The sequence below is a fragment of the Protopterus annectens genome, chromosome 10.part0 (assembly GCF_019279795.1).
Source record: "Protopterus annectens isolate FY-2018-M chromosome 10.part0, PAN1.0, whole genome shotgun sequence".
Classification (NCBI taxonomy): domain Eukaryota; kingdom Metazoa; phylum Chordata; order Ceratodontiformes; family Protopteridae; genus Protopterus; species Protopterus annectens.
In genome coordinates, this window is record NC_056744.1 from 1478437637 (window position 1) to 1478464627 (window position 26991).

General features: G+C 38.9%; 1 protein-coding gene across 1 annotated transcript in view; it reads left to right on the forward strand.

Annotated features, from left to right (window-relative positions):
* LOC122813669 (zinc-binding protein A33-like) overlaps positions 1-26991 on the forward strand; it is a 326949-nt gene that overhangs the window by 19006 nt on the left and 280952 nt on the right. The gene's annotated exons all lie outside the window — the stretch shown is intronic.

Below are 26991 nucleotides of genomic sequence, written 5' to 3' on the forward strand. Positions count from 1 at the left end.
TGGTGATCTCTTGTTGTACAATAATAGCAATGTTTTAAACAATAAATCAGAATACGAAGGAGTAAACAAGTACTTTGTTAGTCATCAGGGCCTAAACAGAACTCCGTGATTACTACTTATATCCTGACTAATGCCAGCAATGTTTAAACTGTTACCAAGTAGCCTTAGCTAGCTTTAACCTTGTGAACAGTTGTGATATTCTAGTGATCATGGGTTTAATGATATGACCTACTCCAAATGAGGAGAGAGACAGCAGTGAAAAACTCTAAAACAGTGGTAGATTCATATTATATTCAAAATACATACATACAAATGTTGCAAGCATGGGCATTAAAGCCCTTCTAGCTTGCCAATATGCCAAAACACTTGTTCCCATAATAAATGTCTAGGCTGTTCTTAAAAATAGGCTGTTCTTAAAAATATGTAAACTAGTACTTGCTTTAATGTAATTTGGTAATCTGTTCCAAGCATCAGCTACTCTGTCAAAGAACCAATTAGTACACTTCTCATTCCTATAAAATCTTCTACATAAGTTATCTGATGATTCTCTAGTACTTTTTGATAACCCCAAACATTCCCAGAGGTAGTTGTCCCTAAATGTCTTATATACCTAAATACGATCTCCTCTTAAATATCTGTAAGAGACACTGTACAAGTTCAGATATTTTAGCCGTTCATAATAACTTAGATTTTCACATCCATGGATGCCATTAGTATATTTCTGCTGTACTCTTTCCAGTTTATTCATGCTTGTTTCCTATAGGGTTTCCATATTGTTATTCCATACTCAAGTTTGGGTTTAATATAACTAACAAACAATGACTTCTTTATGTTTGATTTCCTAGACTTTATAAATCTTTTTATACAACCTATAGTTCTATAAATATCATTAGCCAATTGGTTGATATGATTAGAAAAACTCATAGCTGAATCTACCCATATACGCAGGTCCTTAAATAAGTCTACAGTTTCAATCACTGTGTGCTGTATTAAATATTCACCTTTCAGTTTATGTCTCCCAAATCTCATATGCTTAGTTTTTGATGTATTTATCAACATATTATTCTCCTGTTCAAAAACCAACCTCCGTGCAGGAACGCTAGCTGTCCGAAGCGACAGCTACCTTCTAATTCAGTTCGTATACAATGTTCAACCAGTTCTGTTCAAAAGAGAGTTACAAAACACCAAATTCAGGTTTCCAAAATACGAACATGAAAGCGTTACGGCTTCAGCTAACTTGTCAATACATCCAGTTTGTTGAATAAAAACAATAGCTCCAACTTTCCATATAAAAGGGAACGTTCTTTATTCACAGCAATTCCATATCAGTAAGCGCTTTCACCCTGAAAAGGGCTTCCTCAGACTGTACAATTAATTACAAAAGGCACAGCCTTTATATACCTTTACTAATCAAGTAAATTAACACTAATTACCCTATCATACAAATCGACCTACATTATATAACATCAAATACCCTTTGTTCATTTTAATAGATAAAAAATTTTTTAAAGACTAAACATGCTCATAGAAAATCGACATATAACAAAAGTTGTATGCCTAGAATTAATTCACGTTTAACCTACATGATTTAAAAACGTTAAAACCTCTCTTTTCTTAATTAAAATCAGTCATTCTACTGGTAATTAATTTTCATGCCAGTAGATGGTGCCAATACACAGTTCTTCATATTCATTTCAGTAAGTAACGAATGCATCTATAGCCTACTGAGCTGGATTAAAAGAAATTCTTGTCATACTAACCCCTATGGTTAGACAATGCATGTTGTAAAATGACAAGAGGTTTTCTGGTATTAACTCTGTCTTACTCAGCACAAACCAGTCTCAGTTAATTCCAGTAGTATTTAAAAACTCAATATTTAATAACTAGTGTGCATCAGTGCATTAATTTTTCATATGGAAAGTTCCCTCTTTATATTTCATTTTAAATTAATAATAATAAAAAATAAAATTCATGAGGACTTTAATCCTATCTGGTGTAGAACAGACTCATCACAATTTAATCCTTTGTTGCTCTGCGAACTCACCATTTAGTGATTAAAGTGTCTCAGTGCATTAATATTCTGACTAGAAGTACCCTCCTGAACTATTTTTAGTCTTGATGTTATCTTACGCTTGAGGACATTATGCATCATATGTTATCTGGGGTATCTCAGTGCTTTAGCCTTCTTTTTTTCAAAAAAGGTTGTATGCCCACTTTATCATTCAAACCTGGAGATTGGTCTGACCTACATCTTATGATCCATTTGGCTTCCTGTTCCAGTGTATAGTTCTCAGTATCCCCTCCTCTAATGGTCTTAGCTATCACTTGCATAACGAAAAAACTGAAAGTATGCGTACTACCCCTCATTTTGTTATGTTTAGCCAATGCGTTTCTTTCATCCCCTGTTCTTACACCATACATATGTTCTCTTATACGTTCCCTAAGTTGTCTATTAGTTTTTCCTATATAGAACGCATCACATGAACTACATTGGGCTAAATATATCACGTTTTCTGTCCTACAATTCGTGCCCGTCTTAAAATTATATTCTTTCCCAGTAACCGGTGATTTAAACTGTGTATCAGTGTTTATAAAACAACATTGTTTACAGTTATTACAGGGTATTGTATTTACTGTGTGTGTTATATGGGTGTTATAATTCTTATGACATAATGTTCTTTTTATATTTGGCTTATTTCTGTAACAAAATTTAGGTGTATCCCCTACCAACACGCTTATCTCTTTCTCTAACCCTAAAACATGCCAATGTTTACTTATAATATCTTTCACCTCTATGACATCTTTCGTATAATACATAGTAACAGGGAGTTTATCAAGTTCCAAATTGTTACTACAATCTTCACTTACTACATTTTCCCTGTCCGAGAAATATGGACGTGCTCTGGTTCCTCTCATTTCATATACTTCATTTATGGTCTTAACTATGTCTTCCTTTCTATATAGTCTATCCATGAACTTCTGTTTCATCCCTGCTATTTCTTCTTCAAACCCTATGATGGTAGGATTTAGCCGGGACGCTCTCATGATCTGTCCCTTAATGATGTTATCGAAGATGTGTTTGGGGTGCATGCTCTCTCTATGTAAAAGTGTGTTCTTGTAACATTTTTTCCTATGAATAGATGTGTTTACAATTCCATTGGCTAGTTTTATAACATTAACATCTAAATAGGAGATGTAATCCTTAGAATAATTCATAGTAAATTTTAAGTAACTAGTGAGGCTGTTTATTTCTCTCTCAAATTCTAATAAATTCTCTTCACTCCCTTTCCACACCAAGAAAAGATCATCTACGAATCTTTTATAAAAAGTGACATTTTGTCTATAACTTGGTAATGGGAACAAACATTCCTTCTCCCATTCGGCCATAACAATGTTGGCGTAGCTATTGGCATGTACTTTCGGTAGTCCTTTTAAAATCGGAATCAACGGATAATTAACTTTCAAAAACTTAAAGAAATCTTTCTTTATCAATCTACTGCTAAACAAGTCATCTATAGTGTCATAGACTCTAAATATTGATAAAGAAAGATTTCTTTAAGTTTTTGAAAGTTAATTATCCGCTGATTCCGATTTTAAAAGGACTACCGAAAGTACATAAAGGACTTAGAAATCCACCCATGAGACCAATCGTCTCTGGACAAGGATGGTTGACGGAACCTTTTTCACTTTTTGTAGAACATCATTTAAGAACAGTAGTTGAACAAAATTTGGATATACTAAAAGACAGTAAACAGTTTTTGCTAGATCTATATGGGTATTTGTCGAAAATACAAGAAGGCTTTGATTATATATTGGTCACTTTAGATGTGACGAGCCTGTTCACGGTGATACCGAACTCTATAGGTATTGAAAATACACAAAAGTATTTGAAAAAGTATACGGATATGGACCCTCAATTTATTGACTTATTAGCACTGTTTCTAGAAGTCATACTTGAAAATAACATTTTCATCTTTGAAGAAGACATATACTTGCAAAATGATGGCGTAGCTATGGGCACTTCTTGTGCCAATAGCTACGCCAACATTGTTATGGCCGAATGGGAGAAGGAATGTTTGTTCCCATTACCAAGTTATAGACAAAATGTCACTTTTTATAAAAGATTCGTAGATGATCTTTTCTTGGTGTGGAAAGGGAGTGAAGAGAATTTATTAGAATTTGAGAGAGAAATAAACAGCCTCACTAGTTACTTAAAATTTACTATGAATTATTCTAAGGATTACATCTCCTATTTAGATGTTAATGTTATAAAACTAGCCAATGGAATTGTAAACACATCTATTCATAGGAAAAAATGTTACAAGAACACACTTTTACATAGAGAGAGCATGCACCCCAAACACATCTTCGATAACATCATTAAGGGACAGATCATGAGAGCGTCCCGGCTAAATCCTACCATCATAGGGTTTGAAGAAGAAATAGCAGGGATGAAACAGAAGTTCATGGATAGACTATATAGAGAGGAAGACATAGTTAAGACCATAAATGAAGTGTATGAAATGAGAGGAACCAGAGCACGTCCATATTTTTCGGACAGGGAAAATGTAGTAAGTGAAGATTGTAGTAATAATTTGGAATTTGATAAACTCCCTGTTACTATGTATTATACGAAAGATGTCATAGAGGTGAAAGATATTATAAGTAAACATTGGCATGTTTTAGGGTTAGAGAAAGAGATAAGCTTGCTGGTAGGGGATACACCTAGATTTTGTTACAGAAACAAGCCAAATATAAAAAGAACATTATGTCATAAGAATTATAACACCCATACAACATACACAGTAAATACAATACCCTGTAATAACTGTAAACAATGTTGTTTTATCAACACTGATACACAGTTTAAATCACCGACCACTGGGAAAGAATATAATTTTAAGACGGGCACGAATTGTAGGACAGAAAATGTGATATATTTAGCCCAATGTAGTTCATGTGATGCGTTCTATATAGGAAAAACTAATAGACAACTTAGGGAACGTATAAGAGAACATATGTATGGTGTAAGAACAGGGAATGAAAGAAACGCTTTGGCTAAACATAACAAAATGAGGGGCAGTACGCATACTTTCAGTTTTTTCGTTATGCAAGTGATAGCTAAGACCATTAGAGGAGGGGATATTGAGAATTATACACTGGAACAGGAAGCCAAATGGATCATAAGATGTAGGTCAGACCAATCTCCAGGTTTGAATGATAAAGTGGGCATACAACCTTTTTTGAAAAAAAGAAGGCTAAAGCACTGAGATACCCCAGATAACATATGATGCATAATGTCCTCAAGCGTAAGATAACATCAAGACTAAAAATAGTTCAGGAGGGTACTTCTAGTCAGAATATTAATGCACTGAGACACTTTAATCACTAAATGGTGAGTTCGCAGAGCAACAAAGGATTAAATTGTGATGAGTCTGTTCTACACCAGATAGGATTAAAGTCCTCATGAATTTTATTTTTTATTATTATTAATTTAAAATGAAATATAAAGAGGGAACTTTCCATATGAAAATTAATGCACTGATGCACACTAGTTATTAAATATTGAGTTTTTAAATACTACTGGAATTAACTGAGACTGGTTTGTGCTGAGTAAGACAGAGTTAATACCAGAAAACCTCTTGTCATTTTACAACATGCATTGTCTAACCATAGGGGTTAGTATGACAAGAATTTCTTTTAATCCAGCTCAGTAGGCTATAGATGCATTCGTTACTTACTGAAATGAATATGAAGAACTGTGTATTGGCACCATCTACTGGCATGAAAATTAATTACCAGTAGAATAACTGATTTTAATTAAGGAAAGAGATGTTTTTAAACCATGTACTCTAAATGTGAATTAATTCTAGGCATACAACTTTTGTTATATGTCGATTTTCTATGAGCATGTTTAGTCTTTAAAAAATTTTTTATCTATTAAAATGAACAAAGGGTATTTGATGTTATATAATGTAGGTCGATTTGTATGATAGGGTAATTAGTGTTAATTTACTTGATTAGTAAAGGTATATAAAGGCTGTGCCTTTTGTAATTAATTGTACAGTCTGAGGAAGCCCTTTTCAGGGTGAAAGCGCTTACTGATATGGAATTGCTGTGAATAAAGAACGTTCCCTTTTATATGGAAAGTTGGAGCTATTGTTTTTATTCAACAAACTGGATGTATTGACAAGTTAGCTGAAGCCGTAGCAACGTTTCATGTTCCGTATTTTTGGAAACCTGAATTTGGTGTTTTGTAACTCTCTTTAGAACAGAACTGGTTGAACATTGTATACGAACTGAATTAGAAGGTAGCTGTCGCTTCGGACAGCTAGCGTTCCTGCACGGAGGTTGGTTTTTGAATTTACGTTTTTTAACAGGAACGTGCTCTCTGGTGGAACGCTTACGCTGCTGTGTTTTATATTATTCTCCTGTGCCCAAATGGTCAATTTAGTCAAATTATTTTGCAGACATGCCTTATCTGTAACACCTGTAATCAGTTAACCCAATTTCAGGTCGTCAGCATATAGACTGTAGAACACCTCAGATGAAAAAGTAAGGTCTGAAAGATGCAATCTAAACAAGTAAGCATATGAGATTTGGGAGACATAAACTGAAAGGTGAATATACTGCTCAGACACAGCTCCACATGGTCCTGCAGAGTGGTCCTGGCTACAGAGAAATCAGAAAAGCGACTGCTTTCTTGATTAAGTATTCTGCTGTTATTTTTTTACCTGATTTACCTTCTAGTGCTTACCTTAAGCAGGCTTTAACTGTTTTTGTAGCTGTTTACTGCATTTTTTATCATCTGCACTTAAAAGTACATTTTAGTTGAATTTTAGTCTAATTTTGATCGAAAAGTTGTTTGTTTGCTGCTTAATTTAATTGTTGAGGCTGCCCACTAAAGTGTGCTAGCCTGTACTACTGATTTATTGCTTTTTCTGCATTTCTGTGTGTTTCTATCCAAAAACAAAAAAAACCAAAAAAAAATAATCCTTGTTTTCCTGCCTCTCCTCGACTAGTTTAGACCAGTTTACAGGCCTTGCTGTATTCTGGGCTGTGGTGTAGTTCCTGTGTTGTACATTACCTTACTTGGATAGAAGGAAGTTTCTTTGCTCACCAGTGGGAGTGGGGAGCCTTGAACAGCCTACCTGTCCTCGAGGGAAGTGACCTCAACACAAGAGCTGTAGTAATTGGTTGTTTTGGACCATTTCTAGCTCTTTTGAAGTTCCCTGGCTAAAATCCGCCTCTGGCATTTTTTTGAAGCTATACTGCTCAGACACAGCTCCACGTGGTCCTGCAGAGTGGTCCTGGCTACAGAGAACTCAGAAAAGCGACTGCTTTCTTGATTAAGTATTCTGCTGTTATTTTTTACTTGATTTACCGTCTAGTGCTTACCTTAAGCAAGCTTTAACTGTTTTTGTAGCTGTTTACTGCATTTTTTATCATCTGCACTTAAAAGTACATTTTAGTCGAATTTTAGTCAAATTTTGATCGAAAAGTTGTTTGTTTGCTGCTTAATTTAATTGTTGAAGCTGCCCACTAAAGTGTGCTAGCCTGTACTACTACTGATATATTTCTTTTTCTGCATTTCTGTGTGTTTCTAGCCAAAAAAAAAAAAATCCTTGTTTTCCTGCCTCTCCTTGACTAGTTTAGACCAGTTTACAGGCCTTGCTGTATTCTGGGCTGTGGTGTAGTTCCTGTGTTGTACATTACCTTACTTGGATAGAAGGAAGTTTCTTTGCTCACCAGTGGGAGTGGGGAGCCTTGAACAGCCTACCTGTCCTTGAGGGAAGTGACCTCAGCACAAGAGCTGTAGTAATTGGTTGTTTTGGACCATTTCTAGCTCTTTTGAAGTTCCCTGGTTAAAATCCGCCTCTGGCATTTTTTTGAAGCTATACTGCTCAGACACAGCTCCACGTGGTCCTGCAGAGTGGTCCTGGCTACAGAGAACTCAGAAAAGTGACTGCTTTCTTGATTAAGTATTCTGCTGTTATTTTTTACTTGATTTACCTTCTAGTGCTTACCTTAAGCAAGCTTTAACTGTTTTTGTAGCTGTTTACTGCATTTTTTATCATCTGCACTTAAAAGTACATTTTAGTCAAATTTTAGTCAAATTTTGATCGAAAAGTTGTTTGTTTGCTGCTTAATTTAATTGTTGAGGCTGCCCACTAAAGTGTGCTGGCCTGTACTACTGATATATTTCTTTTTCTATCCAAAAAAAAACAAAAAAAAAAATAATCCTTATTTTCCTGCCTCTCCTCGACTAGTTTAGACCAGTTTACAGGCCTTGCTGTATTCTGGGCTGTGGTGTAGTTCCTGTGTTGTACATTACCTTACTTGGATAGAAGGAAGTTTCTTTGCTCACCAGTGGGAGTGGGGAGCCTTGAACAGCCTACCTGTCCTTGAGGGAAGTGACCTCAGCACAAGAGCTGTAGTAATTGGTTGTTTTGGACCATTTCTAGCTCTTTTGAAGTTCCCTGGTTAAAATCCGCGTTTGCACAGCTTTGCTGATTAGCAAGATGGCACCGGTTAAACAAGGTTAAACTTCTTCTGGCTCCGCCAAGTCTGCTCTTCAAATTTTCCCCTAAGAAAGCTCTACTCTTTGTATAATCTGTCTACTCGCTATATTTAAACCTAGCACTTGTTCTCAAAACCCCTCTTAAAAGAAAGCACTCATCAAACTAAAGTAAGCACTACATCCACCCCTGTGAGTACCCACTTCCCTTAAAGGCACAGCACTTCCCTTATAATATTCTAGTATGTTGAGTGGTAGTCTACTAGCATCCTCTCCTGTTCAACTGGTTAATCTGGGAATCTTGAGACAATGCTACAATTGTCTCATGTACATAGACATCCCTCTTTTCCTCCCAACAAACACAAATACATGTGAGAGATGCAACTACATAGCCAAACTGGAGGTTGAACTCTCTCAACTCAGGACTGGCAAGACCAGACAGGAGGAGAAGGTAACCATGCACACAACAAACCCAGTCACACATAGACCTCCCCCAACTGCAAACCAAACACATAAAAACACAAAAACATACTCGGAGGCTGTAATAAAAAAACTTACAAAAAACAACAGAGGCTCCCAAAACAGACACCAAAAAATACACCACCTCAAAACATAACACATGCAACACATATTTCAATAAATCAGTGTGTCAAACAATCACAGCCCTTAAGGCCAAACACTATGCCTGAAACACTAGTGATAGGTGACTCTATAGTCAGACATACTGACGTTCCACTTGCCAGGCTGAACAAGGAGAGGGTAATGGTGAGCTGCCTATCGGGGGCTAGGATTCGACACATAACACATGCACTCAGGTCACTCAAAGGCATGTACAAATATGACTCGGTCATTGTCCATGCCGGTGTGAATGATCTGAGATGTACCTCCCTGGACTACATGAAAAGAGACATAGAGGAGCTCTCTGATTATGTAGCTCAGGCTGGTATGACTCTGACCCTGAGCAGCATCTTGCCCTCACCAAGAATGATGCCACAATACAAAGACAAGATGATTAGCTTTAATAATTGGCTCAATTACTGGTGTCATTCTAGGGGGATCCAATGTCTGTCTGCTTGGGATGACATGCTGGACAAGCCACGCTGCTTCACAAGGAAAGGCTTGCACCTGTCACCACTGGGCTTCCGGATATTGGCTAAGGCTCTTGCCACCCCCATAGTGCCTTTTTTAGGCAAGGCTCAAAAGACAACCCACCACCTTAGAAATCAAAAATGGAAAAAAATTAAGGGTAATGCTGCTCAATGCCAGAAGTCTAAATCTCAAGATGCAGGCTCTCGAAGCACTCCTCAGTATGGAGAGCATCGATGTCTGCGCAGTAACCAAAACCTGGTTCAAGGCTGCTGAGAGCACCCCAGCGCTACCAGGCTTTACCTCGTATCATGCTTTTCAGCCCCAAAACCCGGGCCGAACCACAAAAGGAGGTGGAGTGTCCATATTCATCAAGGATACCCACACCTCCAGGTTAGTGGCAACACATGAATCATCGGAGACCATCCAAGTGCAACTAACCATAGGCAAAACTGCTATACAACTGGTTGCATGTTACAGACCACCCTCCCAATCTCAAGAACCCCATTCAGCATTCCTGAAGACATTGGAGGATATGAATGTCTCACCAAATACCATCATATTGGGAGACTTCAACTACCCTAACATAGACTGGGTGCACTATTCTAGCCCAAACACCCTAGCCCAAAGGTTCCTGGAATTCATAAACTCAAATGCATTGGAACAGCTAGTCACCTCTCCCACAAGGGGAGATAACATACTAGACCTGATTATCACTAATATGGGGTCAAAATGCTCCACACCAAAAGTATACTCCTCACTAGTGAGATCTGACCACAAACCAATCACCCTGGATATACATATCCCACCTCCACCCCCAGCACAAAAGAGTATAGTGAAAAACTTCTCAAAAGCCGACTTTACACTTCTTAAGACTGAGATGGTATCCTTTAAGCCCACTGGGCCAGTGGAAACCACAACCCACAATGCTGAATCCTTCACAAACGCTTTCTACGGACATCTCCAAGAATGCATGGATCATGCAATCCCAAAGAAAACCAAGACCCTCTCCACCAAGGGCAGGCGTCCTGTCTGGTGGACCCCAGCCATAAAAAAACTGTATAACAAAAGAAGGAAACTACTGCAAGACAGAGCTAAATCCCATAAAGGGAAGGCATCTCTGATCAGCACCAGTAAAAAGCTACGTTCTCTCATAAAAACATCCAAGGCCAACTTTGAGAGAAAAATCGCCAAAGACACTAAAGATAACCACAAAGCCTTCTTCAGCTATGTCAGAAACCTGGGCGGAAACCCCCAGATATGCTCAGAGTTGGTACACAATGACAATAAATTCACTGAACCTACAGATATTGCCAACATTCTGGCAGACAGGTTCAGTGCAAATTTCTCCCCTCCCTCACCCCCTAAAGAAGAAATACTTATCCCAGCTGAATGTAACTTCCCTGTCATCTCAGATGTCCAGGTGAGAGCCACACTCAGCAAAGCAAAAAACACAGCGTCAATGGGACCTGATGGTATCCCCGGATGCATGCTACGTGAACTCCAAGAGGAGCTAAACCCGCATATAAAAATGCTATTTAACCTTAGCCTTGCTACAGGATATGTGCCTGAACACCAGCGTACAGCAACAGTGATCCCACTCCACAAAGGAGGTGCCTCTACAGACCCTGGGAACTACCGCCCCATAAGCTTAACCAGCCTTGTCTGCAAAGCTATGGAAAGAATATTTATGGAACTCATAAACAGAGACATTGGGGACCTACAGACACTTGATTCCACCCAGTTCAGCTTTGTAAAGGGCAGATCCTGCCTTTTGAACCTGGTTGACTTTTTTGAAACAGTCACTAGAGCCATTGATGAGGGCAAAGCAGTCCACACAGCCTACCTGGACTTGGCTAAGGCCTTTGACACAATACCCCACTCAGGCATCATAGACAGGCTCAACAGCTTAAATATAAATCCATATGTCACAAGATGGGTTACAAACTGGCTAAAAAACAGAACCCATAAAGTCAAAATTGCGGGTGCCACGTCTGACTCAAAGCCAGTCACAAGTGGTGTCCCCCAGGGCTCTGTCCTGGGACCCCTCTTGTTCGGCATTTACTTTTCAGATGTGAAAGCAAACATGGGAGGGTTGTGGCTGACAAAGTTTGCAGATGACTGCAAACTAGGCGCCATAGTCGATACACCAGCCGACACACACATCCTACAGAATGCCATCACTGATACGGACAGCTGGTGCCGAAATCATGGCCTGAAACTGAATGCCAAGAAATGTATAGTCATCCCCTTTGGGAGAAATAAAGTACCCACAAATGATCACATAGACAACAAACCACTGAGCATGGAAAAAGAAATCTGAGACCTGGGGACCCCAGTCAATAGTGACCTCTCTTTTGACACCCACATTGCCAAAGTGGTTAGAAAGACTTTCTATCTTGCCCATCTTATCATGAAAGGTTTTTCATCCAGATCAAAGGAGGTCATTGTACCCCTATACTCCTCCCTTATCAGGCCCATGATTGAGTACAATGCCCCATTTGGTATGTACCTCACCCGGCACTTGCAACAGCTGGAGAGACCCCAGAAGTACCTCACCAATAGGATCAAGGGTCTACAACATATGTCATATGCTTCCAGACTAAAGAAACTCCAGCTCTATTCAGTAGCATACCACCTACTTAGAGGTGATCTGTGCCTGACATAAAAGGCCATGTCCAATCAGGAATTGATGGACATGCTCCACCTCAAAAAATCCAAATCCACCAGAACCACGAGAGCTAAAGATTTGAACCTCAGCACAAATATGAATAGGACATGCTGGAGGGACAGATTCATAACTCAGAGGCTTCCCTCACTCTGGAACAGAATCCCAGTTCATGTTAGTCAGAGCCCCTCACTGACTCTCTTCAAGAGAAATCTTGACGAGTGGATGGGAGATCGTAGGTTTACCCCGGGGGTCCTCCCTGTGTCACTACTAGACAGAGGCACAGTCAACTAATTCTATTAAGTAAAGGGGTCTTCAATGTGTCACTACTAAGACAGAGGCACAGTATTCTGAATCTATTCTGTACACTTAGTACCACTACAAGGGGTGGCGATAGCCACATCACTATGGCTAGGCTTATAAATGCCCTAGGGCAGATAGCCTAGTACTAAACTATGAAACTATGACACTATGAAGTATAGAACCCTGTGGGACACCTTGACTGTAACCAAGGGTTTCACCTGTCCAGCTGGTGTGTGATACTTGCCATATCCTATTTGTAAGCCATGCAGCTATCCATTTTATCAACAGTACATCAATACCTAGTTGTACTAATTTATTGATCAGTGTTTTGTGCATGATCCTGTCAAATACTGAAGTTAAATCTATATAAATCATATCACAGCACAATTTTTCATTCATAACTGTTATTTTATTGTTATAGAACATCATGTTAAAGGTGGTAATAGATCTATTTTCAACATATGCATGCTGATATATAGTTTCAAGTTCCAACCTATCCAGTTCTGACAATAACGTATCCAGTATTACCTTCTCCATTATTTTTCCACAACGTGAAAGTAGAGTTAAGGGTCTATATGAGTCTGGGTTTGTCCTACTCCCCTTTCCCTTAAAGACAGGTTTAATAAGTGCATGTCTCCAGTCTTGAGGAATCTCCCCATATTTATATGACCTAGTGAATAATAGATGTAATGGCAGTGTAAGTTCTTGCTTAAGTGTTCTCAGGTCATTGTTACTTATTCCGTCTCCTCCCTTCACTTTGTTTGGATGCAGTTTGCACAGTTCTTTTTCAATATAATCTGATTTGATTCCAGTATCTGGGGTTACCTGGATGTCACTAGGGCAACATACCACTCCTTTTGTGGAGCCAAACTGTTTTGCATAAGATTTTGTAAATATATCTATAATCTGTTGTGTCTGAGAATACATTTTAGAATCTGCACACAATTTATCAATTTGTGTATCTTTACTCATTCCACATCTTATGTAGCTACAAAAAGGTTTCCTATTATGCTCAATATCTTTATATACATTTTTATCAAATTTTTCTTGATCTTGTCTTACACTATGCTTAATCTGTTTGTCCAGCTCGTTTATTTCAGTTTTCAAAGTTGTAGTTCCACCTCTCTTCCATTTCTTATATTTTTTGTCTCTCACCTTAATCAGGTATCTTGTTCTTATGGAAATATGCCCCCCCTGATGTTGCATGTCTATATCCTGATGTTAAACATTTTGTTTTTACTTTTTGCACTCAATTTCTCTTTCAAAACTTTCCACAGTCCATCTGCAGTTTTTCCACTGAACACCTCACTCCAGTTAATTTTATATAGTAACTGTTTTGCTTCTCTATAATCTGTAATTAAGCTTCTGTGCATTGGCTTAGATTTCAGTTTGGCACTATTATCTAGCAACAAATTAACCTTTATGACCCCATGATCACTGCGCATCAATGGTGGTAAAACTTGACTTGAAGTTACAGTAATTTCTTTGGGAACAAAAATAATATCTAGTATATTTTGTCCCCTGGTAGGTTTTTTTACAATTTGAAGCATTTGTTGTTCCTGAATATACCCTGTGGATAATTTCTTTACTAACATTGTTGAATCAATATTATTCCAGTCTGTTTCTGGTAAATTTAAGTCCCCAGCTAATATTATTCTTCCCTCCTGTGTTTCATCCAAGAAATGTATGAATTCCTTTAGGTCATCTGCACTTGACTTTGGTGGTCTGTACACTCCAACAATTGTTATATGTTCCAAGGTTGTCTTTATTGTCACAGCTACACAGTCTATAGTATTGGTGTTATCATTGAACATGTAATAATCACAAGTCTCTTAGCTGTCTTTAATCCATATCATAACACCTCCACCTGATTTTTTGTTAGAATGTCTATTACAGTAAAAACATTTATACCCTGACAGAACTGGTTTCCAGTCATTGTTCTTTAACCATGTTTCACAAACTATAACAACATCAGTCTTGTGGGAACGTAGCAAATTTTCTAATAAAAAACTTTATTATTAATGCTTCTGGCATTAACAATCTTCAGAGATGCATCAAATGTTGCTATCTGTGAACTGTTACATTTTTGACCTGGCAAAAATCCTGGCTAGTGTTTGTCAAATATTGCAAATTATACAACGACCCCCCATTAATATTACAAAACATGCATGTTGATTGACCTGTTGTAAATCAGACTTAAACTAATTGAAAAAGTTATGGTCGCCCGTACTTTTTCCATTAGTATGTCTTTTTATTTTTTTTTTAAGGCAACGAAGAATGCAAGATCTCCGTTTCTTATTAGAAAGTGTCTCGCTATGTTAAAGGAGTTTAACATAGTGAGATAGCTTAAAAAAAAGCAACGCTCCGTTGCTTTTTTAAAAGCTGTCCCGCTATGTCAAACGAGTTTAACATAGCAAGACAGCTTTAAAAAAAACAATGGAGAAAGGAAGATCTCCATTGCTTTTTTTAAAGCTGTCTCACTAACTCCTTTAACATAGTGAAACACTTTCTAAAAAGCAACGGAGATCTTGCTTTCTCCGTTGCTTCCACACACAGCTCTGATGTACTGCATAAGCATACACATGCGTAGTACATCAGAACTGCCGCAGAATACCAGACAGCTGTGGAAGGGCAGCACGGAGGCATTATACAATGCCATTATTTAAGAAAAGTAAGTATTTTTTTTCTTAAATGATGCCATTGTATAATAGCAATAACCCACTTCTGGGAGTAGGTAATGCTGGATTTACCTACGGTTGTTTTACTTTAGCCACTCTGGCTTCGCCCGTGTGACCAAACCACACCAACTGTGGGTAAATCCAGCATTACCCACACCCAGGTGTGGGCTATTGCTTAAATATCTGCTGCAAAAATTATCTTCCCTGATCTAGACAAATGCACACCATCCTGTCTGAACACGTGTGCCCAAAAGAAGGCTTGGATGCTCTACACATTTCCATTTTTTAAAACAGGACATTTTTTTCATGTAGGTGTTTATCCCAAAAATCTTTTCATTCGCAGTGACCTGACTATCCTTTCTATAGGTGATTTGTGAAAAATATGTCCTAACACCAGTACAAGCTATACTATCTAGGAGGGCTGTCCAGTTCCCGACTAACAGTCAGTGAATGTTTGTTGGTGACATAATTTGTACCAACATGAATAAAAACAGATCCATACTTCCTTACATTAAGGTGTTCCAAGGCTTGTTTCACATCTTCTATTTTTCTCCTGGCAAGCATAACACTACTCGATGTTCATTTTCATCTCTGCAGTTCCTCTAATAACTGAATCTCCAATTACAAGAATATCTTTGCTGACCATCTCTGAAGAATCTTCAGCTTCTAATACAGTCTGTTCTGCCCTATCAATTGTTACGAAGGATAATGGTAGCTGAAGGTACTTAGATGTGTGAATTTGACTCAAGTTAATGATTTTGATGAGTGCAGTGTGACTCTTTAAATGCCTGTAATTTAAAGCAAGCATGAAGTAAAGACAGGTTTGCAGAGCACTGCAGTCACTAATGAAGTGTACAGTTCATTACTGCATGTGAAAAGAGTATCTGACTGGCTTAGGAGATTAATTAGAATTTGAGAAGACAGGTTTTCTAAATTGTATGCCTAAAAGTTTAATTATATAGAATATGTTAGGAAATAAATGCAACAGAAAGGAAGAGTCTGGTGAAAAGTAACACACGTGCAATGGGATTCTATGAGGTAGAAGCAAACAGAGAGAAATGTTTATTCGTTAATCCATATGTCTATTACACTTCAGTATCCGTGCTGGCCACTACTGGGAATGCCCATTTACAAAGAAACTTCAAGGCTCCATTAACAATAAACAAGAATTACTGGTTACAGTTTATTATTGCAAGGTTATTAATATGCAAGTGTACATAGAGTTCCCATTCCAATATGCACTTTATGCATGCCGCGGGGGGGCTTGGGAAAACCTGGAATCAGCAAGGGAGCACAGAATCAAAAAAGTTTGAGAACCACTGCCTTAACTGAATAATAAAGTGTCCCTACTCAACATCACAATGGTGGACTCCAAGTTAGCTGCTGAAATGTACCTGTGTGATTGAGCTAAAAACTAAAGTAGTGTGAGTAGTAGTCAAACTATTTTTGTTTTTGTTTTTTTGTAGCAGAAAGGATGGCATTTCAGGGAAAAAGTCTGGAATTTTAGCTTAGTTATAGAACTGAGAATGCTGTTTCCTGTAACATTGTGAATGGAGCAAATCTAAAAAGAATACTGTAAACTTCATGGTGATAATTTGACTGCTTGACAAAGCACATTACAGATGTATAAATATATCTACTGCTATACACATGTGCACACAGACACACACACACACACACACACACACACACACACACACACACACACACACACACACACACACACACACACACACACACATACACACACACACATACACACACGCACTCATTTTTGTACATGCACATACAGATAAAGTTCCAGTGTTTTCCCTTATACACTTTTCCCTCCTTCCATCCTGTCCCTCCTAACGTACCCATGCCGGGATAATTTTCATGCTCTGTAGTCCCAGCCCCTCCATTTCTGTATGGGAATGGTTTGATGGTGGCCAACACACAGCAAGACAGGCAGTCAAAACAGCACATACAAGACTGGCCAACATGCAACTTGGGTAGACTGCCTTCTAGTAAGAAAAGGGCACTGGGGTAGAATCAGTGATTGCAAAGATACACTCAGTGAAACAGTCAGCCACAAGATACAGAGCATAAACCACTGATTGCCAAAGTCAGCTATAAGCAGTGGTCAGAGAAGGCTGTAATGTCAATAGAGATCGGGCTGAAGACCTGGAAGTTGATTGGAGAGAAAGAACAACACTTCAAGGGATTACTCATGGCTATAATGCCTCAAGAAAAAAGGAAATAGATGGAGATGAAGAAGGGGAGCACCTCAAAACAGTTTATATGAGGACTACAAAACATATATGTGTCCAAGCCAGGTATGGAAATAAGGTACATAAGGAACGTTGGTGGTGGAATGCAGAAGTCCGTGAAGTCATCAAAAGAAAGAAGGAGTGCTGGAAAAGTGGGCTATAGGAAAGACAAACCAAGATACGAAGGAATACTGATTAGTTAACAAAGATGCTAAGGGAAGAGTTGCAATAGCAAAGAAGAAGGCATCAGAAACACTCTATCAACTTATGGACAGTGACTTGGTCGATGGCACAAAGAAACTCTATCAGGTTGCAAGATAAAGAAAACAGTCAGGCACCCTTCATAAGGAATGCCAACAACAACCTGCACGCCAGTCCACAGGACACCAAAAGCAGATGGAAGGAACACTTCCAGCTTCTTTTGAAGGAAGAAAACAACATAGGCTATATTGCCCCAGACGCAGCCTATGATGAAAGAAGAGGAGGGACGCATCCTAGAAGAAGTAAGAGTGGAACAAAGCAGGCTTAGATGAGGTCACAGGAAATAATGATCATGCTGTTGGGTGAAATGGGGAGAAATGGCTCCTGGGGGTGCTCATAGCAGTGTGGAGAGAAAGGCATATCCCAAGAGACTGGAGAATAACTATATTAGTGTCGGTGTTCAAGAACAAAAGGGACATTTACAACTATGGGAAGTATAGAGGTATCAAACTCCTGTCACACTGCATGAAAGTTCTGGAGATGATGACTGATAAATGATTATGCAGAGTAGTAGAATGTAAGATGGGAGATGAGCAGTTTGGATTCAGATCAGGATGCAGCACAACTGACCCAATGTTTGGAGTGAGACAAATAGTTGACAAGATTCTAGAGATGAGGGAGTCCAGCTGGGCATTCCTAGACTTGGAGAAAGCATGTGACAAGGTCCCAAGAATGCTGACTTGGGCAAGTGATTTGATGGTTCGAATGGAATACAAAACTGAAGACACATAGAATGAAACTGAATACAGAGAAGAGAGTTGTAATATGAGCAAATGGGAGAAATCAGAAGCTGAGAAATGAGACAGAAGGAAAGATAATGAAACAGGTTAACAGCAAGTTTCTGGAAATTATTGTTGAAGAAAAGGGAAATCTGAATGAGGATGTCAAGCTAGAATCAGAGGGGATGCACCCAAATGGGGTTGCATATGATAATCAAATGCTAAAGGCACTGAAAAGTAAGGTGTACAAAACAGTGCTGCAACCAGTACTACCGTATGGTACAGAAACTTGGGCGATACAGGCAGAGTAGCTCAGGAAGCATAGAAGTGATGGAGATGAATTGGCTGAGAAGAGTGGTGGGATGCACACTGTAGGGCAGATGAAGAAATGAGGACATCAGAGCAGTTGCCATAGTAGTCCCATATGCAGAAAAGGTGAGAGAGAACAGATTATGGTGATTCAGATACAAAAAGAGAAAAGTAGAAGACAATCTGGTGAAGACCATGTGTGACAGACAGGAAGAAGACAAGAATAAATTAGGGTGTCCAGCAAAGTGGTGGATGGATTGTGTGAGGGAAGACGTGTGACAGTCAGTCATGAGAAAGGAGATAGGAGAATGGCACTGAATAGGGAGATATGGTAACAGTTAACATTGAAATCCTAACTCCATGCAGAAAACTGGAAAAAAAGGGGTTGATGATGATGATGATGAAGTTCATTGTGCCGTGTTTTTTTTTTTTTTTTGTGGGGCAGTAGGATCTGTATCATGTATTACAGCTATTAAAGCTGTCCTGAGGTGGCATCTGTGTGTGCTGCAGCATGTGATCTGATCATAATAGCTGCCAGAGGTACATAACACAGAGGATTATGATCAGGTCTCTGATCACAATTAACTTGTGTTTTCAAGATGTGGATGCAAAGAAGGTCACCTTGAGAGAAGACTGAAACTTGATATCAGTGTTGTGAACTTCTAATCCTGTTAGTTATAGTCAGAGAGATCTGATTATATTTCCATGTAGAACATGGCACTTGAGCTGCTCCATTGTATCACTATTTACAAAAACAGGTGTGGAAGCATCTCTTAGCAATGCCACACAGATACTGTCCAGAAGCTATGTGGCTTCTGACAGACTTATAACTTTAAAAGGTGTTAAACACTTCAGTATGCCTTCCTCTTTGTGTGTCCTTCCAAATCTATTTTAGCTTCTTGCCATTTTGTAGTAGTTGCTGCTGTATATCCTGTAGCATGCTCCTGGAGCATGACAGCTCTGAAAGCCATGACATGGCACATCAGACAGGTGCAAAATAAGGTTGCATTTTTCTGACTTTAGAACATAATCTGATCTGAACACTTTTTGTATTACAATATGTGCTATGTACTTTTCTGACAAACTTTTTTTGATTATTTCAAAATGGAATCAGCACATTCCATGTGCTGTCATGAAAGTTTCAGTTAAAAATACCAAACCAAGAAGAGATTAGATCAGGATATAAAATCTGTGAGGAATATGGCTTAACACTTAGAAGTAGTGTAACATTATATACAAAATAATACCTATGTTAAAGTTTCCATCAGAAACAATTAATAATGACATTTTTAATGAAAAAGCTTTTTTTTTTGCTGTGCCAACATCACATGCTGCAAAATCAAATCAGATATTTTTGACTTGATTAAAGACAAATGATATCAAAACACAGGCTCATATATATATATATATATATATATATATATATATATATATATATATATATATATATATATATATATATATATACTTATATGTATATACATATATATATATATATATATATATATATATATATATATATATATAGACACATATTAGTTAAAGACAAACTGGATATTAAATTCTTTAATATGTTCTCTTGATACTTTTCCACTAAGAACCACATAGTAATACATTAGGACCTATCTGTGACTACATTCTGACTAATGTTCCAAAGATTGCACAGAGCAATCAAAATAAATAAAGGAAACACCCCTTTCTAGATACACAGGCAAATAAAATATGTGCTGAAAGTCTCTACCACAGGCAGAAAGTATTTTTCCTTTATTTCATCACCAATGGCACTTACAATACCAAGCATCACATTGCTAAGTGCCTTACTGATAGTTTCTTCCTAGCAAACAGCACAGTGCCTGCAAACAGTATTGTAGTACTCTATAACTGGCTAGCTGTAGTGTACCTCCACCCATCCTGCTTGATGTGTCAGATAGTCTGACAGACTTGATCAGTCAAGTGTCCGACTGACAGCAGTGGTGTGATGAGGTATAATAGCTTTGTTGTAAATGTCAGCTTGTGCTTTAATAAGCTGAGATCATTTACTAATTTAAGGATTCCACTATTTATTACATCATACTCAACTGGGATAATGTGTTACCAAATGTGACATTTGTTGCATCACCACTATTTATTACATCATACTCCTCAACTGAGATAATGTGTTACCAACTGTGACATCTGATGCATCACCACTATTTACTACATCATACTCCTCAATTGGAATAATGTGTTACCAAATGTGACATCTGCTGCATCACCACTATTTATTACATCATACTCCTCAATTGGCATAATGTGTTACCAAATGTGACATCTGCTGCATCACCACTATTTATTATATCATACTCCTCAAATGGGATAATGTGTTACCAAATGTGACATCTGCTGCATCACCACTATTAATCACCCGTTCTCTACCAGATATGTCAGCCAACAGTTGCCAAAAGACATGCAGGGGGATTCAGTAAAGCTTACATGATAATTTTTACCATGTGCATGTTGTGTCACAAAGTAGACATGGCTGCGAAAAGTTTAAGATTCAGTTAATTCCGCATAGTGGTGAGCAATGGCACACACTCACATGCAAATACAGAAACCTTTTGTGGCATGCAAATTACAGCAAAAGAAGCTGAATTTTATGCTAATGAAGCAAATCAACAAGCTGGAGCAATTCAACAACTTCTAAAGCAACTGTGTAGACTACGTGCTTATGTTGGCAGTGTATTCCAAAACTTTCCGAATACAGCAATGGAAAGGAGTCTACATGGAAACAAGAGCAAGTAAAAGCTCTTATATTTGTACAGAACTGCCTTAACATGTAACACCACACATATCCTGACCTAATTACACAGGATGGATGGCATAAAATCAGTGTAACAATCATATTAATTCCACTTTAAGTGCCATGACATAAATGCAGCTTTGCTCCCCCACCCCTAGATGAAGAATATACTTGTAAGTAATGCAGGCTGCTAAAATGTGTAAACCTCGATGAAACAAAGTATTATACTGTAATGTAAGCATAGGCAGGATGTAACTGATGGATTACAGTATTTCTCTGTTACAACATTGTGCTCCGTGTAGTTTCCTACACGGTTACTAACAGTGTAGATTCTGGACTGTCAACATGGTGAAGATCTAAATCAGGTCAAAACTCATTAGAATTGTTGCATTTCAAAAGAGTAACCATGTAGGGATATTCACTTTGTGTATGCATTTCCACAGTGTTCATGCTGAATGCATGGCAACAGTCAATGCTGACATCGGGGGGGGTGGGGTGTCAGATCACACTTGCAGAGGTGAGTAGAGCTGTGAAGGGTGAAAGTGCATGTAAGCAGTGCACAGTTCCCAGGTTCTGTGTCATCCTCATTATTTGTTGGTTAAAATGTGGTCTCTGTCCAGTTTACTTTTTTTTGTTTCTTTTTTTTTACTTTGCCATTGTTTGTGTGATACATCACTTAGCACAACCAAGGGAAACAGAGGAATGAATGGTAGAGTTCTCTGTATTGTTATGCATCTATTCCTGTGGCAGCACATGTATGAAATATAGATAGTCCTGGGTTCAACTACAGGGTGTGCAACCTTTCTTTCACTTTTTATGGTTTATGTTTGCATGATATCATGAGAGTGGAGGAAACAAATATTAATTTTGCCTGTGCTTACCTTACTTATGTGAAGGTGTGCAGAGGTGAGTAGAGGTGCACAGGGATGTGCATAGTGCACTAATGAGTAAGCGACAGGTGTATTTAATAGATGCTAGTTATAGCATAAGCAGGTGAATTGCATGTTATTCAACCAATCTAACAAGGTGGAGCCATTCATCAATGTATAAAGTATCCATGTAGCCTCCATCCTGGTTTTCCTTTATCCTTCAATACCATTGGACTAGAGACAAGGACATTTTAACTGACACAATGGTAGGGGCTGCTGCAGCTATTCTACATCTGTATGTGCTAGATGCTGAAGCCAGGGCTGCTGGTGCTGCTGACAACAGGCCTAGGCCAAGAAGGAGAAAAGTGTTCAGGCCCAGGGGTAACATACAAGGAGCTACGTAAGCTAGAGATTGTAGAGCACTACAGGGTGGGCAGGTGCATATTACAAGAACTCACTGAGCTCTGCTGCCCTCTACTCAGTTCCAGAGCCAACCGAGGGGAACACATCCCAGTGGAAACTAAGGTATGTGTAGCCATTAAAATATTAGCTACTAGTACATTTCAAAAAACAACTGGGGAAATGATGGGTGTGTCACAGGCATCAGCCTCCAGGATCCTCTACCATTTTCTGGATGCTATGCTCATACGTGCCAGTGAGCACATATTTTCCCCTGTACTTCTGAAGCCATAGATTGCACTCAAGTACACATTAAGGCACCACCTGGTAAGCAGGGTAGAAGCTACATTAACCACAAGGGATACCATTCCATCAACTGCCAAGTCAGGTATAATGCCCAGGGATTTATCTCAAATGTGTGTGCTTGCAGCCTTTGCAGTTATCATGACTCCTGTATTTGGCACACATCACATCTGTACCAGATGTTTGCTGGGGGGGAGGGCATCCCACAGGGCCATTTATTGGGGATGCTGGCTATGCCCTGGAATCTTGGCTGGTGACACCAATCAAAAGTGCACACACACCCACAGAAGAATGCCATAATGAAGCACATTCTCAAAGTAATATCTTCATACAGCATGTGCTTGGACTTCTGAACCCATAGTTCTGGTGCCTAGATATATCCAGTGCAGCCCTGCATATAGTCCATGCACATGTACACAGATATTCACAGTATGTGCTATGCTGAACAATCTGATCCTGCAGAAACAGCTGCAATAGGATCAGCAAGAGCAAGGGACACACATCCCCACATTAATTCCTGGGTCACCACAGCCACTGTCAGAGGAGGACTCAGAGAAGGAACCCCAAGCTACTGCCACTGTAGGCAGATGTAGGTGTGCTCAGTATGCCCTTGCTTTGGCTAAGAGACAATGAACAGAACATTAACTGACCATGCAGGGACCTAAGGACCTAATACTTTGCTCTTACTCACACATACATTGTAAAAGTGATGCCAGGCAACTCACACAACCTTTACCTCCAAAGTATTGGCTGTGTATTGCTGGTATAAGACAGAGTCAGCCCTGAACTAAAGGTGTGCCAACTGCTGCATTTGCAAGGTAAATTCTGAACTTACAGTGTATTCTTTAATAATCTTATGGCATATCCTTGTATTTCCTAACTTGCTACAGTAAGCAAGTAAATATTGGTGGTTTGTACAGAAAGTACCTTAACATGTGGCAACAACACTTATTGTACTTATATTTGCCTATTAGTAATTAGTAGGCCTCAGGCATGAAAGATTCACACAGTCATACCTCTGAAGAATTCTGATGTTCCCTGCATGACCTCAGTTCAGCACCATACCTTCGCACTGGCAAATCATTAAAGACAGAAGTTAGAAAGTGATGATACACATTGAAGTTTCAGACTTCAAACTTGTCTGTGTCATTACAGTAACTGAGCTTTGTTCTCCCCCAAAAGAGGAGTGTACCCTTGTTCCTGCCATAACAGTAACTCAGCTATGCTACCCCAAAAGAACAGTATATGCATGTTTGTGCCATCCAACCTGGACTTCATTTGTTGGCAACTGCATATCATATTATTCCCAGTTAATAGCTTCTCACATGTTAAGGCCAATGATATAGAATGGCTTACACACTGCATCTGTTAGATAACTGATGAAAGATCAAGAAACAGAAAGGAAACACAGAACTGTATATCTGTAAGCATAATTATGAAAGGTTGTGTGATCACTAACTGCTCTGTGTCTTAATATAGCAAAGAGAATTAAATGTACAAATCACAGATGATGGTTTGATAGCTGTGCACATTCTGATGCAGATCGTTGTGTGAAGAATGACTTCATTTTGGCTGATGCAAAGCTGTTTGTGTGGCAAAAAAGACTAAGGCATCCCCCCTGTTTTCTAAAGCTGTATTGGTATGAGGACTCAAATCCTCTGGCTTTCATTACAAGGTTATGCCGTAATTAAAATAAGCTGCTGTCTATAAATACAAAAGTGAAAACCATGAACTGAAAGAACACTGTCCTCAGCTTAAACAAGCAAATAAAACAACTTGTGCAATCTCTCATCCCAACCCTTATTTTCTCTTTTTTTTATTTTTTTCTTTCCCCCACAGCACAGCTTGGTTGGCCTGGCCCACGGGATCCACCTTCCCCCACTACATTGGCTATGGCACCAAAGCACGCCACATCTGAGCCGCAAACTGGTAGCACCCGTTGTGCTGCCCCTGCAATATGTGACCCCTGAGGTACTTCTGCCCTGGAGGATAGGCCTGTAGTTCCCTCTGGGAGTAGTGGCAGAGGGGTGATTTTTATCACCTGAGAAGAACTGCTGCTGATGGTATGTAGGATTGTGCACTGCACTGTGGGAGCATGCCTATACTGGATGTAAACACTACTCTCCATCATTGTACTGAATAACACAAAAAGAGACAGATGTCAGACACTGCAGCCATTGGGGCAGTGAGGTAACAATGATGACTGTCCAGTGGGTGAGGAATCAATTCTCACTGTCACCTAGCTTGACATCCATAGTTTTGTGAGGTCCAGACCTTTACCCAACCATGGTGTTCACCCATCTCTTGTATTCTTTTCCATCCCTGAATCTTGTCTTGTATGTCTTGTCTGTCAGTAATTGCTTCCTTACCTTGCCAACTGACATGCCTCAGACATACCTTTGTCCCTTCCCCAACATTCTTTTTTGGCTTTAAAAAAAAAGGACACCTCTCTGAAAAAAATGTCCCATAAATAGCTCTCTATGTCACAATTGTATCTACATGACACACTTAATTTGGCCCAGTTAGCTATACAACATGGTTATGCTTTTGGCACCTCATTCCAAGGTGGTGACAGTCCAAATTCAGCTAATCATCTGTGTGTATGATGATTTTTCCAGGGTACATTCACAGTATACATCATATATTCACAATAAATATATGTGCTGTCCACACCCCAAGCAACACAACCCTGGGTGCTCAGTATATTTTACACATATATATCAACCACACTACAAAGTGTAATATATAATGCTGTGTGCTTCCTCATGGACAGGGCCAGTCAGTGGTGTTGACAACCTTGCCCTACTGAACTCAGACATCAAACTTTGCTCAGTAAGGGTGCTTGTGTTTTTATACATATAGGCTTCTACAAACATAGGACACACTCTACAATTAAGCTACTGGCCTCATATGAATTTATGAATCTATGCAGGCCTCACAACTTGTTGCCCCCACATGACCTGCTATCATCTACCATAATTTCACCTGCAGCTATGTAAAAGTCAGACTTTTGCCATGGTGCTTGCATAAAATGCTGAATTCTATAGTCTGTATACTTAGGTAGGTAGGGATTCTGTTCTCACTACAGTGATCTGGGTGTGTGTGTCTCTACTTGGCAGAGTAGATGTGCTATCCTACAGTTGCTTCGCTAATGGCATGGCTTGGTAGTCTTTTCATACTTGCAGAAGCTTAGACATCCATTTCATGTAGCCAACCTCTTGTCTCCCAAATGGCTTGCTGATATCATCCATTATAAGTTTAGGTCTATGATCTTTAGTTAGGTTTCTAGTGAGTACCTTTGTGTATGTGGGTTTATGTGTTGTGAGTTTATGTGCAAGAGGTGAATTGTGTGTGCTGATATATTTGATATCTGGTTTGTTGTTATGTGTGAAAATTGATTCCAAATTCATAGTATAGATACGACTCTCACATGTATTTGTTTTAGAAGTAACTGGTTGTCAGTATACATGAGGCAATTGTGCTGTTGCCTCAGGATATCCATGTAAATTAGGCTGCCTAGAGAAATGATGGGAAACTGTTCATTATGGAAGGTAAATACTGTAGTAACTAGTGGGGAGTGGGCTAGATGGACCAGGTTTTGGTGTAAGATTAACAAAATGTGTCTATTCTGTAGAGGGTTAGGATTACAAAAATGTGTCGATGTTTCACAATGCACAACTGAGTTAATCACAGGGCAGCAATGCAAGCTCTGACCAGTAACACCCCAAAACGCAATGCTGAAATACAAGCAAAGGTAAATTATTTTAAACAAGTGAAACAGGGAAAGGCCAACAATGATCCTTATTTCCGCAGTCCCCAAGTCAAATGGATTCTTGGTTGCACAGTTCTA